This window comes from Rattus norvegicus, chromosome 6 (assembly GCF_021556685.1).
Source record: "Rattus norvegicus strain SHRSP/BbbUtx chromosome 6, alternate assembly SHRSP_T2T, whole genome shotgun sequence".
NCBI classification, from domain to species: domain Eukaryota; kingdom Metazoa; phylum Chordata; class Mammalia; order Rodentia; family Muridae; genus Rattus; species Rattus norvegicus.
In genome coordinates, this window is record NC_141539.1 from 67,737,286 (window position 1) to 67,751,929 (window position 14,644).

The following is a 14,644-nucleotide window of genomic DNA, read 5'->3' on the forward strand; positions in this document are numbered from 1 at the left end:
TGTCTGAATAACACTGTCCTTTGTCAAGCAGAAGCTTTTTGTTTTATGAGATCCCCTTTATTCTCTGTGCCTGAACTATTGATGTTCTATTCAGGAAGTCTTCTCCTATGGCAATGAGTTCAAGGCTAGTCCCCATTTAGGAATAGGGGTTCAGAGTATCTGGTTTTGTTATGAGATCTTTGATCCATTTTCATTTGACTTTTGTGCAGGGTGATAAATATGTATCTATTTTTATTCTTCTTCATGCAGACATTCAGTTTGACCAATACCATCTGTTGAAGATGTTGCCCCTTCTCCAGTGTGTATTTCTCACTGCTTTATTAAAAAAAGCATGTGTTCATACATGTGCAGGTTTATGCCTAAGTCTTCAATTCAATTCCATTGATCAGCATACCTTTGTTTGCTTGTTTGTTTGTTTGTATGTTTACTGGTATCGTCTTCAATTTAGTTCTTCAAACATGTGAAGTTTTTATTATACAAGTCTTTCCCTTGTTTGGTTAGAGTTACCCTAAGGTATTTTATATTATTTCAGGCTATTGCAAAAGTGTTGTTTCCCTCATTTCTTTCTTAGTCTGTTTGTCATTTGTATATATAAAGGTTTCTGTTTTTGTTGTTGCTGTTGTTGTTTTCTTGGTTTTGTTTTGTTTGTAGTTAATTTTGTATCCAACTATAGTACTGAAAATATTTATCACCTGCAGGAGTTCCCTGGTAAAATTTCAGGTCACTACCATATTTGTAAATAGTTGTACTTTGACTTCTTCCTTTCCAAATTGTATTCTTTTGATCTTCTTCAGTAGTCATATTGCTCTTGCTAGAACTCACCATACTTTATTGAATAGATATTGAAAGAGCAGACAACTTTGTCTTGTCCCTAATTTTAATGCAATTGCACTAAAATAGTGTATATTTAGTGTATATTTAGGTATGTCCTTTGTTTTTAATTTTTCCAGGACACTTATCACAAAAGGGTGTTGGCTTTCCTTTCCTGACTCCAATGAGAAGATCATGTGGTACTTTTTGCCTTGAGTAGGTTTATATGGTAGAATATATTTATTGATTTTTGTATATTGAATCATATCTGCATCTCTGGAATGAAGCCTACTTGATCACAGTGGATGATCTTTCTGATGTGTTCTTAGATTTGGTTTGCAAGTATTTTACTGAATATTTTTGCATCTGTGTCCATATGAGAAATTTGTCTGTAATTCTTCTTTGTGGGTTCTTATGTGATTTTAGCATCAATGTTACTCTGGATTTATAAAATAAATTGGGCAATGGTCCATCTGTTTCTATTTTATGGAATAACTTGAAGAATATTGGTATTAATTCTTCTTTGAAAGTCTAGTAGAATTCTGAGCTAAAACTTTCTAGGCTTTTTTTTTCTTGGTTAGGAGACTTTAAATGAGTACTTCTATTTCACTAGTGTTTATAAGATTAAATTGGCTAGCTAATCTTGCTTTAATTTTAGTAAGTGGTACCTCTCGAAAAAATTATTGGTTTCTTTTACATTTTTTAATTTGGTGGAGTAAATCTTTTCAAACTATGTCCTATGATTCTTTGTATCTTCCTGGTATTTGTTATTGTGTCTTCCTTTTCATTTCTGATTTTTTAAATTTGAAAATTTTCTCTCTACCTTTCAGTTAGTTTGGATAAGGGTTTGTCTATCTTGTTGATTTTCTCAAAGAACTTCCCCTTTTTCATTGATTCTTTGTATTCTCTGTTTCTATTTTATTGATATTTTAGGCTGAGTTTGATTATTTCTTTATCCTCCTGAGTGTGATTACTTCTTGTTCTGCAGCTTTCAGATATGCTATTAAATCACTCATATGCAGTCTCTCCAGTTTTGCTTTATTTTGTTTTGTTTTGGATACAATCACTTAGTGCTAGGAACTTGCTTCTTAGATATCATTTTTAATCATGTCCAAAAGTCTGAGTATGCTGTGTATTCATTTTGATTTAATTCTAGAAAATCTTTAATTTCGTTCTTATTTTTAAATAGACTCATTTTGTTTTGAGAGTTGTTTAGTTTCAGTGAATTTTGTAAGCTCTATGTTTTTTGTTTGTTTTTTTTGTTTTGTTTTCAGTGTTCATATCCAGCTTTAATCCATGGTGGTTTGACAGGAAAGCAGGGAGTTATTTTGATTTTCTTACATGTGTTGAGACTTGCTCTATGTTCACGTATATGGTCAATTCTGGAGGAAGTTCCAGGAGGTGGAGAGAAGAAAGTTTTTGTTTGTTTGTTTTTTATATTTGGGTGAAATGTTCTGTAACTATCTGTTCAGTTCATCCGGTTTATAACATCGTTTGGTTCCAATATTTTTCTGTCTAGTTTTTGTCTGGATGACCTGTCCATTGGTGAGAGTGGGGTATTTAAGTCACGTATTATATCAGCGTGTAAGGGGAAATATCTGACTTAAGCTATAGTAGTGTTTCTTTTAACAACTTGGCTTATGTTTGGTCATAGATGTTAAGGATTGAGATGAGATTTTGTAAATGTTTCCTTTGATGAATATGTAGTGTTATTCCCTATCTCTTGATTAGCTTTAGTTTGAATTATATTGTTAGATATGAAAATGGCTATACTACTTGCTTCTTAGATCCATTTGCCTGGAATATCTTATGTTAAACTCTTATGCTGAGGTAATGCTAATCCCCACAGAGAAGTGTATTTCTTAGATGCAGGAGAATAAGGGATCATATTTCCATATCCATTCTGTTAGTCTGTCTTCTTATTGGAGAATTGAGACCATTGATACTGAAAGATACTAATGGTCAATGATTCTTGATTTCTGTTAGTTTGTTGTTGTTCTTGGTGGCGGTGGTGGTGGTAGAGTATATACTTCCCTTAGTTTGGTTTTGCTGGTGTGAGACTATCCTCTGTGTTTCTGTGGGTGTACTTAATTTCCTTAAGTTGAAGTTTTCCTTCTAGCAATAGATGTTGTTTAAATTTTCCTTTACTATGGGATAGCTTATTTTCTCCATATATGGTAATTGAAAACTTTTGGGTATAGTAGTCTGGGCTGGCATCTGTAGTCTTTTAGGTCATCTGTCCCGACTCTTCTGGCATTTATAGTCTCCCCTGGGAAGTCAAGTGTAATTCTAATATGTTGTTCTTTGTTCTGTTTATTTAGTGTTTTGGTTTTTACGTGCTAAGGGAATTTTTCTTTCTCATCCATTATATTTGGTGTGCTGTATGCTTTTTGTACCTTTATAGACATTTCCTTCTTTAGGTTAGGAAAGCTTTTTTCTATGATTTTGGTGAAAAATATTTTCTGGGCTTTTGATCTGGGAATTTTCTCCTTCATTTATTCCTGCTATTCTTATGTTTGGACTTTTCATAGCCTTGCAAATTTCTTGGAGGCTTTGTGTTAGGAGTTTTTTAGATTTAACATTTTCTTTGATTGATGTACCTATTTCTTCTATTGTATCTTCAATGCCTGAGCTTTCCCTTCCACTGCTTATATTCTGTTAGTGAAGCTTGTCTCAGTATTTCCTATTCACATTCATAAACTTTTTATTTCCAGAATTCTCTTAGTTTGCATTTTCTTTATTGTTTCTTTTAAATTTTCAGATCTTAAACTTTTTTTTTCATTTGCTTCCAGTGTTTGTTTATACTTTATGCATTTCTTTAAATAATGTATTCATTTCCTCTTGAGTACCTCTCTCATCTTCCATGAAGGTCGTTTTAAGGTCTTTTCCTTGTGCTTTAGTTATTTTGGAGTATTCATGGACTGCTGTGGTAGGATAGCTGCCTTCTTCTGGAGACATATTGCCTTGGGATATTGATTGTGTTTTGACATTGGCATCTAGGTATCTTGGATTGGGATGATTATGTGTCTAGGTGCAGATTTATGAATTTGTCTTTGTTGGGTAGATGTTTTGTAACTTGGTTTTTGTTTGGTTTTTGTCCCCTTTCTTGATTATCGAAGAGTGTGATGCCTGTGTGTTGCCAGGTAGGGAATTTTCTTAGTATCTGATAGTTGTGGCCACTGGTGGTTACAGGTAAAACATGCTTCTGGGCATTGGGAGCCTACACTTAGGAATGGAAATGGAGGTTCACAGGAGGGAGGTGAGCAGGCTTAACCAGGGTCTACTTACGCACATCATCTCCTTGCAATGGACGGAGATGAGGCTTGAGGATTGGATCTAGATGAACAAAAAGGTGGCTCACAACCATTTGTAACTTCAGTTCTAGGGGAATTGATTGTCCTCCTCTGGCCACTTCAGGCATTAGGCACAGACGTGGTGATTCACAGCCACACAAGCATGCTGCTTCCCAAGCAGTAGAGATCTGTGAAATAGCTGGGAAAGCCTGTTGTAGTTAGAACAAATGGAAAGGGGAAATTGGAGTGGGGAAGTCTGTGGGATCCACAGGAGATGTGAGTAGAAGGGTAAGGAAAAATGCAGCAGGCATTCTCTCACAGAATAGGGATGAGACGGGGTTTGAGTCTGGAAGAGAGAAGGGAATAGTAGAGATCTTTAGTTAGCTTACCAGTTTCCCTAGCCTGCTCAGCTGGCCTGTTCATAGGGAATGCCTGTTGGGGTTGGAATCTGGGATACTGGGATGAGTTGGAGGAGAGAAGGTTGGAGAAGAAAACTGATGTGACCCTTTGGTGATAGATGGGGCCAGAGAAGAAAGGGGAACTGTGGCAAGTTCTCTGCTACAGACCTGGGGATGAGACTAGGGGAACTGGATCTGGAGGAGCAGAATAAAAACATGGATCTGCCTTCAGCCTACCCTACCAGCAGGAGAGGCTTTGGGAGAGCAAGGGGTACCTGCTGGGGTTGAGTGCTGTGGTGAAGCAGTGGGGAGAGGGGCATGCTTGTTTGTTTTTAACCAGTGGAGAAAGGCACTTGTTTGCAGTAAAGGATGAGAAAGACTGTAGAAAAAAGAAACGCAAAGTACAATCAAACACAAAGTGGTATTTGTTTCAGATTTTCACAGAAGCTGCTGGGTCTTGTTTCCAGTACAACCGTGTTCTATGGCTTGTGTGCAGTAAGACCTTGTCCTTATGAGTGTACAGGAAGAGTTGTAGTTGAATAATTCAACACCATTGGAAAAAGTAAGGTATGCCAGATTGCCCTTTGCCTGATCAACATTGATGAAATTCATGCACACTCTTACGTGCTTTTCTATGTGTGGATGTTTATGTAGGGGGGGTGGTGTACATGTGTTTGCAGGTAGATGTGCAGGTCAGAGGACAACCTCAGATGCCACCCCTTGGACGATAACCGTTACTGTTTGTTTTTATTTGTTTTCACAGAGATCAAGAACTCTCCAAATATGCCCCAAATATGGCCAGCAACCCCAAGTCATATCCCCATCTGAGGTCTATCCTTATCTCTTATATGCTTTTCTTATAGTCTGGCGCAGCAGGCCTTTCAAAGCACTGAGAACCAGCCTGGGGAGGACGGGAGGCTTCGAGTTAAACTGGGAAGAATGGACAGGGTTTCTCCGGGAACTGTCTAGCTAGACAGTGAACCTGGAGACAGAAAACTGAGAAAACCAGAACATAAGATGACCACGGGGGCTTTTTATTGTAATGAGAGATCCCACAAGGCTTACTGAGACCTAAATTAGACAACACAGTTGATATCTTAGGGAAACAATTTCACTTTAGCAGGGCTATTCCAGATGACTCAAAATGACAGATTTGTCTAATTTCCACAATTGCCTCAGGGAAGGCTGAAACTGACCTGGCTCTGTTTCGCCAATATGTTTCTCCAACACGGCTTCTTGGTCCAGTGCACAGGTGATTACTGTCGTAATGAAGTTCATGCCGACACCTTCCTCAGCTACAGCCTTATTTTCTCTACTGTTGCTCAGGTGTAATTCTTCTGGATTTTCCACTGTTTAGGCAGTTACATGTTGAAAGCTTTATCTATAAGTTTATGTAGCATTTTATATCAGTAGGATGATTTGTAGCATTGATAATTATTCATCATTAGTAACAAGCAAGGCAGGAGAGTACATTTATCTTTGTTCATTATCCAGAAGGTATCTATTCCTTTTATGCCACTGTTGTGTGAAAGCCATTCTAGACCGTTTACTCCTCTCATGTGTGAATGCTGGGAGGGGGAAGGGCATAACACACATTTTCGTAAGACCAGAATTGGGGAGTCAAATGCTTTGGGCATAATAGATACAAAAATCTAAGAATTGATTCTAACAAAAAAACCTATGAAGCTATAAGAGAGATATTAATCCAGGGCACACTAAGGAAGAGGGACTCACTCCATGGTTTCTTCTTAAATTTGGAAGGTAAGAAGGAAATCGGGTTGAAGGAACCTCAGGCACCGTCTGCTTTCCAGTTCTCTTCTCTTTTCTGCTTCCCTCCATATAGGTTCCCCTATCCTCAGTATCCTTTCCAAACTCCAGAGGACTCCAGCTTGATTGACCAATCCTATTGTCACTTTTGTAGGACACAGACTTTTCTGTGAGGCTTTTTAATGGGTCATCCACCTACCTCAAATGTGAGCCCAGAAGCCCCATCATTGGCTGGCTCTGCTAAAGAAACAGCTCATTCCTTTTTTCTGGACAGTGGGATATGATTGGGATGCTCATATTCAAGCACGAATCTGAGTTTAGCCCTACTGAGGTACAGGTTTCAGGTGAGAAATTCAGCTCTATGTGGAGCTTCCTAAACAAGGGACGGACCATAGACAGAGAAATGGTTAGGCTCCATGACCTTGCAGCCTCCTGGCACTTGGGTTTTTATTTTATTTTTCCTACTATCCTTTTGTTTCTTTCCAGCACTGTCTAATGAAAATCACTCTTTTATGGTAATAATATAAAGAGCCCTAGAGATAATTGTGATACAATGGGATTAAAATATGCCCAGGATGTCAGAACAGTAACCCTTTTGCATTAGCTTCTTAACTAAATTCAATTTCATGTGTGAAATATTTATAAATTAGATTTTTGTTATAGTCAATAGCAATGCCTTCAAGAAAGGGAATAATTTACATGGTATAAATGAGGTGTAATAGCAAACTGCAGCACAGGTCCCTCTCTCCGATGATGGAAGATAAATCTAAGAATGTCTATTGTCTGAAGCTGTTGCAGAGGACATACCAGAGACTCCAGTGCCACATTTAAATTCAGACATCAGATGGGCTGAGTCTTGTAGGGCAGATTTTGGTGATGACTCTTCTGAAAATTGCCTGGAGTGAAACAGTCTCCAGTATTTAATACTCAGCCTTTCTTATCACTCCATAAAACATTAGCCCTCATACAAACAACAGAAATTGCTTATTTATACAGTCAAAATCCACAATTACTGGGGATGCTTCTGTTTCTGCTTTTCAGTGTAAGAATGAGTTGTCACTGAACAAATAGATGACAAGGTCAGAGGACAGTCTGAGTGCGGACCCTTGCCTTGCAGCTTATTTGAGACAGGGGCTTTTGTCTGTGGCTACATTTTCGAGGTTTGGGTTGAAAGTCTGTGAGGATTTTCTTACCTCCCCTTCCGATCTCACTGTAGGAGTTCTAGGATCGCAAACACAAACTAATATGTATAGCTTAATGTGGTTTTGGACATTTCAAACTCAGGGCCTCACCTGCAATGCTTTCCTACTGAGCTATCTTCCCAGCCTGCCCACATTATCAGTCCCCCCCTTTTTTTAAGTCCACCTAGAGTGCAGATAGGGTCAAGGACTGTAGATGGGGTTGAGGAACACTTAGCAAGCTCAAGTTCATATTATTGGCGGTAAGAGGCTCGAACTTCCAGCTTCTGCTATTTTCCTTTTGAGCTGCCGTTCTAGTAACATCAGCTTTCTAAACAACCCTGTCTGTGATTCTTATTCTTTCTCATAGATGAGAGGTATTAGATAAATACGCTATCAAAGCATTCCTGCTTGGTGGATTCCATTTAACTAAGGTTTTACTCTGTTAAGTTCCACATTATCTAATGTTTTTTTGTTTTGTTTTGTTTCTTAATTTTCTAACTACATTGTGCTCAGCAACCCCTTTATTCCTGGTTGCCATCCTTCCTCATCACCTCAAAGTCCACTCTGAAACGTAATTGCATGGCTGAACTCTCTGACACTGTCAACCTTGATCAAATGCTGTGTTCTTCATTGTTTGTTCTTTTCAGCCTGAATTAGATTCTTCTCAGAAAAAGTTGTTTGTGTGTTGAGATGTTTGTAACCCATGATGTATTATTACAATGAAGTAGCAGAGAGGAATAAGGGCCAACGCTTTTATTTCTTTTTCTTTTTCTTTTTCCTTTTTTTTTTTTGATTCGTGCACATAGTTGTTTGAGAAGTATTTCAGATTTCTCTGCTGCATTGAAATGTAATTAGAATTAAGTTACCTTTTTTCATTACTCAGTCCCTTAAATTGTTTAAAGTTCTTAGAATTACTAATGCTTGTAAATGCAATAATGTTCGGTTGAAACTAATCACAGAATTTCATATGTATCGAGTTCCCTTGTTTATTTTAGGTAGATAATAAAAGGAAATCTCAGCTTAATAGAATGAACTGACCTCCAAGAATTTACATTCCTTTGTGTTATTTTTTTCCTTCTCAGGAGTTTTTGTGATACTCTCCAGTGAAACCCAGAACCCCTGTTTGCTGAAGGCTGCTTTCAGCTGTTGACATCACCCTGAGAAAAGGTGGACTTCTGAAATCAGGGTAGCATTAGGAGGTTCTGGACCCTGAGGATCTTCTGAAGGTGAGAGTGGGTGGCTTTGTGTTTGTTCTCCACAGTTAAATTAACTGGTGTGTCTACCACAATCCACTTCTTCAAAGAATGAATGGGGAACTGTTTCTTAGATTCTCTGTGTGTGATCATGAGATTTTCTTTAGGGAAAGAAGTTTTAGTGGCAAATGAATTGGAAATATTTTAAGTGAAACTTAAATCTGTGAAGATGCATTTGAGCATATGAGCACATTCTTAGGCACGTCTCAACAGCAACAAAAACCCACAGTATAACTGGGTGTGGTGACATACCCTTGTCCTAGCACTCAAGGCAGAGACAGTCAGAGTTCTGTGAGTTAAATGTCAGTGTGGTCAACATGGTTCTATGCCAGCCAGACCACACAGTGAGTTTGTATCTAAAAATCAAAAGACTTGGGCTGGAGAGATGTCTCAGTGGTTAAGAGCACTGGCTACTCTTCCAGAGGTCCTGAGTTCCATTCCCAGCAACCACATGGTGGCTTACAACCATCTGTAATGAGATCCGATGCCTTCTTCCGGTGTGGCAGTGATAGCATACTCATAAAAATAAAATAAAATAAATAAATACATAAATAAAATAAAAAATAAAAAACTCTACCCCATCAAAATAAATCAAGCAATCAAAATGGAGTAGTAGTGCTCAATTTCTGAGAATTATTATGTAAAGAGAATTCAAGAAGGGGTTAGCAAGACTGGAAGAAGGGAAGACTAATTTTGGCATAGTCTAGGGAATGTTTTTGAGATATGGAATTTGAATAGAAGCAGTAAGGAACTGAACAAGAGAGTTGTTTAAAGAAGTGAGAATATGCTATAGTTGAAGAGTGGTTGTGTTTGGGAGAAGGAAAAAATCAGGACTTAAGAGTTTTGAGTTTCTGACTGGGATGACTAAGAACATGATGGAAACGTTCAGAGAATAAAAGGTGGAAGTAGAATACTTTTGAAGATACTAGGGCTTCAAGGTAGGTGGGGACATCTACCTTGGAATTGTTTGCCAGGTAGCTGGAAGGATAAAGTGGAGATCAAATTGGGTCTAGAAACATTGAAATTGTAGGCCATCTTAGACAGTGTTCTGTTGCTGTGACAAAAAAAAAAATCTGAGGAAACCAACTTATACTTTGGTGTCTCAAAGTTGCAGTCCATGGTCACCTGGCCATGTTGCTTTTGGGTCTGTGGTGAGGCAGAAGGTCATGATGGGAAGCCTATGATGGTAGAGTAAAGCTGCTTGTCTCAAGGTGACTGGAAAGCAGAGAGAGCATGGAAGTGGCTAAGACCCCAATATCATCTTCAAGGGCATGCCCTTGATGGCTTGACTTCTCCTTATTACACCTTGCCTCCTAAAGGCTCCACCAGCTCTCTCCAGGCCCACAGGCTAGCTCTAAGCTCTCGAGAGACACATACCGCCAAACCACTCTCTTCAGGGATCCAGCTTAGTAGTAGAGTGCCAGCCTTGCCTCTGTGGATCCCCAAGGTCACCGCTAATATCACAAAATATGAAAACTGAAAAGAAGTAAGAAGATCCCAAGCAGGCAGTAACTACATTTTTTAAAAAAATGTACCTTAATATTTGTGTTCAAAACTATTTGTTCATATATGGAAGACACAGCCCCAAATCTTACCGATTTCCATTTGAACATTGTTTGTTGTTTCATTTATACGTGTAGCTGTAGGTATTGTTTTCCTGGCATGATAAACTGAGCTGTTTTCTAGGACCTATATTGGTAGCCCTTTTAGTTTGAGAGAAATAACTTTTTTTTTCTTTTTTTCTCTATTAACTTGAGTATTTCTTATTTACATTTCAATTGTTATTACCTTTCCCAGTTTCCCGGCCAACATCCCCCTAACTCCTCCCCTCCCCTTCTAAATGGGTGTTCCCCTCCCCATCCTCCCCCCATTACCGCCCTCCCCACAACAATCACGTTCACTGGGGGTTCAGTCTTGGCACGACCAAGGGCTTCCCCTTCCACTGGTGCTCTTACTAGGCTATTCATTGCTACCTATGAGGTTGGAGCCCAGGGTCAGTCCATGTATAGTCTTTAGGTAGTGGCTTAGTCCCTGGAAGCTCTGGTTGCTTGGCATTGTTGTTCATATGGGGTCTCGAGCCCCTTCAAGCTCTTCCAGTCCTTTCTCTGATTCCTTCAACAGGGGTCCCATTCTCAGTTCAGTGGTTTGCTGCTGGCATTCGCCTATGTATTTGCTGTATTCTGGCTGTGTCTCTCAGGAGAGATCTACATCCGGTTCCTGTCAGCCTGCACTTCTTTGCTTCATCTGTCTTGTCTAATTGGGTGGCTGTATATGTATGGGCCACATGTGGGGCAGGCTCTGAATGAGTGTTTCTTCTGCCTCTGTTTTAATCTTTGCCTCTCTCTTCCCTGCCAAGGGTATTCTTGTTCCCCTTTTAAAGAAGGAGTGAAGCATTTGCATTTTGATCATCCGTCTTGAGTTTCATGTGTTCTGTGCATCTAGGGTAATTCAAGCATTTGGGCTAATAGCCACTTATCAATGAGTGCATACCCTGTGTGTTTTTCTGTGATTGGGTTACCTCACTCAGCATGATATTTTCCAGTTCCCTCCATTTGCCTACGAATTTCATAAAGTCATTGTTTTTGATAGCTGAGTAGTATTCCATTGTGTAGATGTACCACATTTTCTGTATCCATTCCTCTGTTGAAAGGCATCTGGGTTCTTTCCAGCTTCTGGCTATTATAAATAAGGCTGCTATGAACATAGTGGAGCATGTGTCTTTGTTATATGTTGGGGCATCTTTTGGGTATATGCCCAAGAGAGATATAGCTGGGTCCTTAGGTAGTTCAATGTCTAGGTTTCTGAGCAACCTCCAGACTGATTTCCAGAATGGTTGTACCAGTCTGCAATCCCACCAACAATGGAGGAGTGTTCCTCTTTCTCCACATTCTTGCCAGCATTTGTTGTCACCTGAGTTTTTGATGAGAGAAAGAACTTTTAAGCACTGTTTACAAACAACAGACCCCTATATTTTAGCGCTGCTATTCAGTTTCATTCTCCATTTCAATTAGTGATTTGCCCAAGTATAACTCTGTTTTAGTATTAATTCTTGGGGTCTCTTGTCAATGCCTCATTTTCCTTGCTTAGTGAAGTATTTGAGCATTGTTATAGGAGACTCAGGGCCTCTCTTGAGTACTTCAGTAGGGTGGTACTTATTCCACCCCTTGGTATTCCTAGTATCCACTCTGAACATGGTTGATGGGTCTGTCGTAACAGAGGCCTCAGTGTTTGAGAGTGAGTCCCCTTAGACTTCAGGCACTCATTACTCAGAGCCTTCTTTGAGGGAATGTCATGGGTAAGAATTTTAAATTCAAATAATGCTTACAATTGTGCTATTTTGAGTCAATTTTATTGAATTACTATGGCCTTAATTAGCTTAATGACTAATTTTCTTAAGATGTACTGGGGAATTACAAAACCTTACCATTGTAGTCTTTATCGTCCACTTCACTGTCATCTTTCCAGGATCGCCTCATTTACCACTTTCATTTTCAAACACAGAAATCAAATTAAGGCAGAATTTGGTAACTGCTTTAATCCTAGGAGCTGGAACCAGTGACTTGGTTTCTTGAAACACTCTGGCCTTCCTCCAGTATAATATTCATTTTATTTCTCTTTTTCTCCCTCTTCCCCTCTCTTTCTCCTCTTCCCTTCCTCCCTCTCTTCCTAACCAAACCTTGTTGAATTGTGTAGAGTGAATTATCCAGACATTTTAAAACATGTACTTAAATCAAGGACCAAGAACTGCTTTACACGGAAGGCAATTACATTGGTTAGTTACTCTGGATTGACCAAATATATTTCACTTTAAAACGTGAGGCTGTGGTGAACACTTTATAGTTTTGTTTTATGGTTCTTTGTAGTTTTAACATGGACCTTGTTTTTTGTTATCTTCTGGCTTTCTATACTGGTCCTACCACTTCAGTGAAACCCTAAACCACTCATGTTTAATTTCTAGTTTGAAAAAGGATGCTAGTGTTTTCAGAACTAATACAGAGAGAAGATATTTCTGATTCGTTCAATTACACTGGAGTCTGCTGTGGATTTTACGTATACAAAATGAATCTGTGAGCAAGGTCAGTGGCCATGATTCAGAATGACGACATAAGCATGCAAGTGGTAGGTGGTTGTGAAGACAATGAATTATTCTGTGTGGCGGTTCACGGGCGGACCATTCGTGACTGTGAATTCTTGCCTGCGACACACTAGGGTGTGTGTGAAACAAGTTTCAATCATCCCAAAGCTGTCAGTAGGACAAGGAGTTTCCATTGGTGTATGCAAGGCATGGAGCTATTCCTCTCTCATTCACCCTCTTTGACTTTTCTGTCACTTTGGATTCTGTCTCCTCTCTCATTTTCTTTCTCACTCATACTTTCTACTTCACAGACACACTCACTGGATCCCTCTTAAACACAAGATCCTTTATGGGGCTTTGTCTAAAGAACTGAGTGGAAACAGGAAAAGGAAAGCAAGCTCTGGGAGGCAATCACTTTGCAGAAGGCTTGCTTGGAGACCGATGTGGAAACTATTGTAGACTGAGCACAAGACAGCCTGGCACTGTGAACAGGGAAGCTAGCTCTAACCATTGTTATCTGGCTTGATGTTTGTAGTGTCTAAGCATGGGAAAAACACAGCATGCAGCCAGAGTGGGGTGACTGCTTTCTGCCTAGATTCCGGGTGAGCACTGCAAGTAGCAATGTGTTAAAAACAAATGAACACACAAAAAACAAAAGCCACAGCAACAAAAGCAATGTGTAGGGTTTATGTTAATTTTGGAGTTGGCACTTAAAGGCATTTAAAGTTGGAAGTAAGCTTCCTATTGTCCTCCCAACATAGGGTTCTCAAAGATCTTGAGAGAGAAACAGTTGGAAAACAGAAGTCATGCATGAGTTGCCAGGGTGACACTTCTGAGTGGGCCGTATTTCAACAGGCTCCAACCATTTTTAGCAGTAAAGTTGTTATCCGGTGCCCTCTGTTGTGTGCAGTTTTATAAAGAAGAAAGGAAATGCTGAGCCACTGACTTTTGGTGCAAACTCAATCCTACTATAGACGTCATAAACCTCACATCAGCGATTCGTGCACCATTTTGATAGAGGACAATAGCAGTGGATGTCTAATCAGATAACATCCTGCAGCATTTGAATTTTTACTCTCTACTGCCTTTTGTTGCTTGGGTACTTTCAAAATTATTTCTCATTCAGGTTTGGTCTTAACTTTTGAACCTCAGCTACCATGCTAGTGCCTTGCTGGCCAGGCTGAAATGGGAGTAATAGTTAGAGACTTTGTTTTCCCAAGCTGATAGAAAAGCAACATAGCATAATATGAATTAATGGCTCTTTGCATTCGTACACCATATAAGCTGGATTCATTATCCCCTAGGCATCTATTTTGGATTCAGGCCCTAATAAACGGCTCCTGCTGGCTGATGATTTTCTACATTTTAAAGAGCTGCTACCCAATGGATAAAGACATAACAATGAATAATGTACACTTTTATCTTGAACTTGGAAACATTTTGGTTGTCCTTATTAAGATAGAAAAACACAGCAAAATTTCTCCTTTTATTTCTCCCATTATTACTGACAAGGTGATTTGGGCGGAGCAATGATTCTTCTCTTTCCATATTTCAAGTTCTCTCCCTCTCCTGTCCTCCTCTTTGACACTTAAATCTCATGTTTTGTGTTGCATGCTACATAAAAATATGAGAGAGAAAAACATAACCAAAGAAAGACGGAGTCCAGGGGAGGAAGATTGGAAAAAGACAGAAAGGCTATTTCTGTCCTATTTATACATAAAGCAGTATATGAATTTCTTCCCCCAAGTTTATGCCTGGTTCTTTCGGCACTAAATGATATGACCTGTAACCTATACACCCCTAATCAGGTGCCCAGAGCCATTCCAAGCTGAGTCACTGTAGCAGAGCTATGGTACCACACACTCTT

The 14,644-nt window shown here is 39.2% G+C and overlaps 1 protein-coding gene across 50 annotated transcripts in view; it reads left to right on the forward strand.

Moving 5' to 3' along the window:
• The window catches only part of Nrcam (neuronal cell adhesion molecule), a 289,546-nt gene that overhangs the window by 52,055 nt on the left and 222,847 nt on the right, over window positions 1-14,644 (forward strand). For all 50 annotated transcript variants that reach the window (NM_013150.3, XM_087554175.1, XM_087554177.1 and 47 more), the window contains 1 exon segment: window positions 8,532-8,675. The gene's annotated coding sequence lies outside the window, so the exon portion shown is untranslated.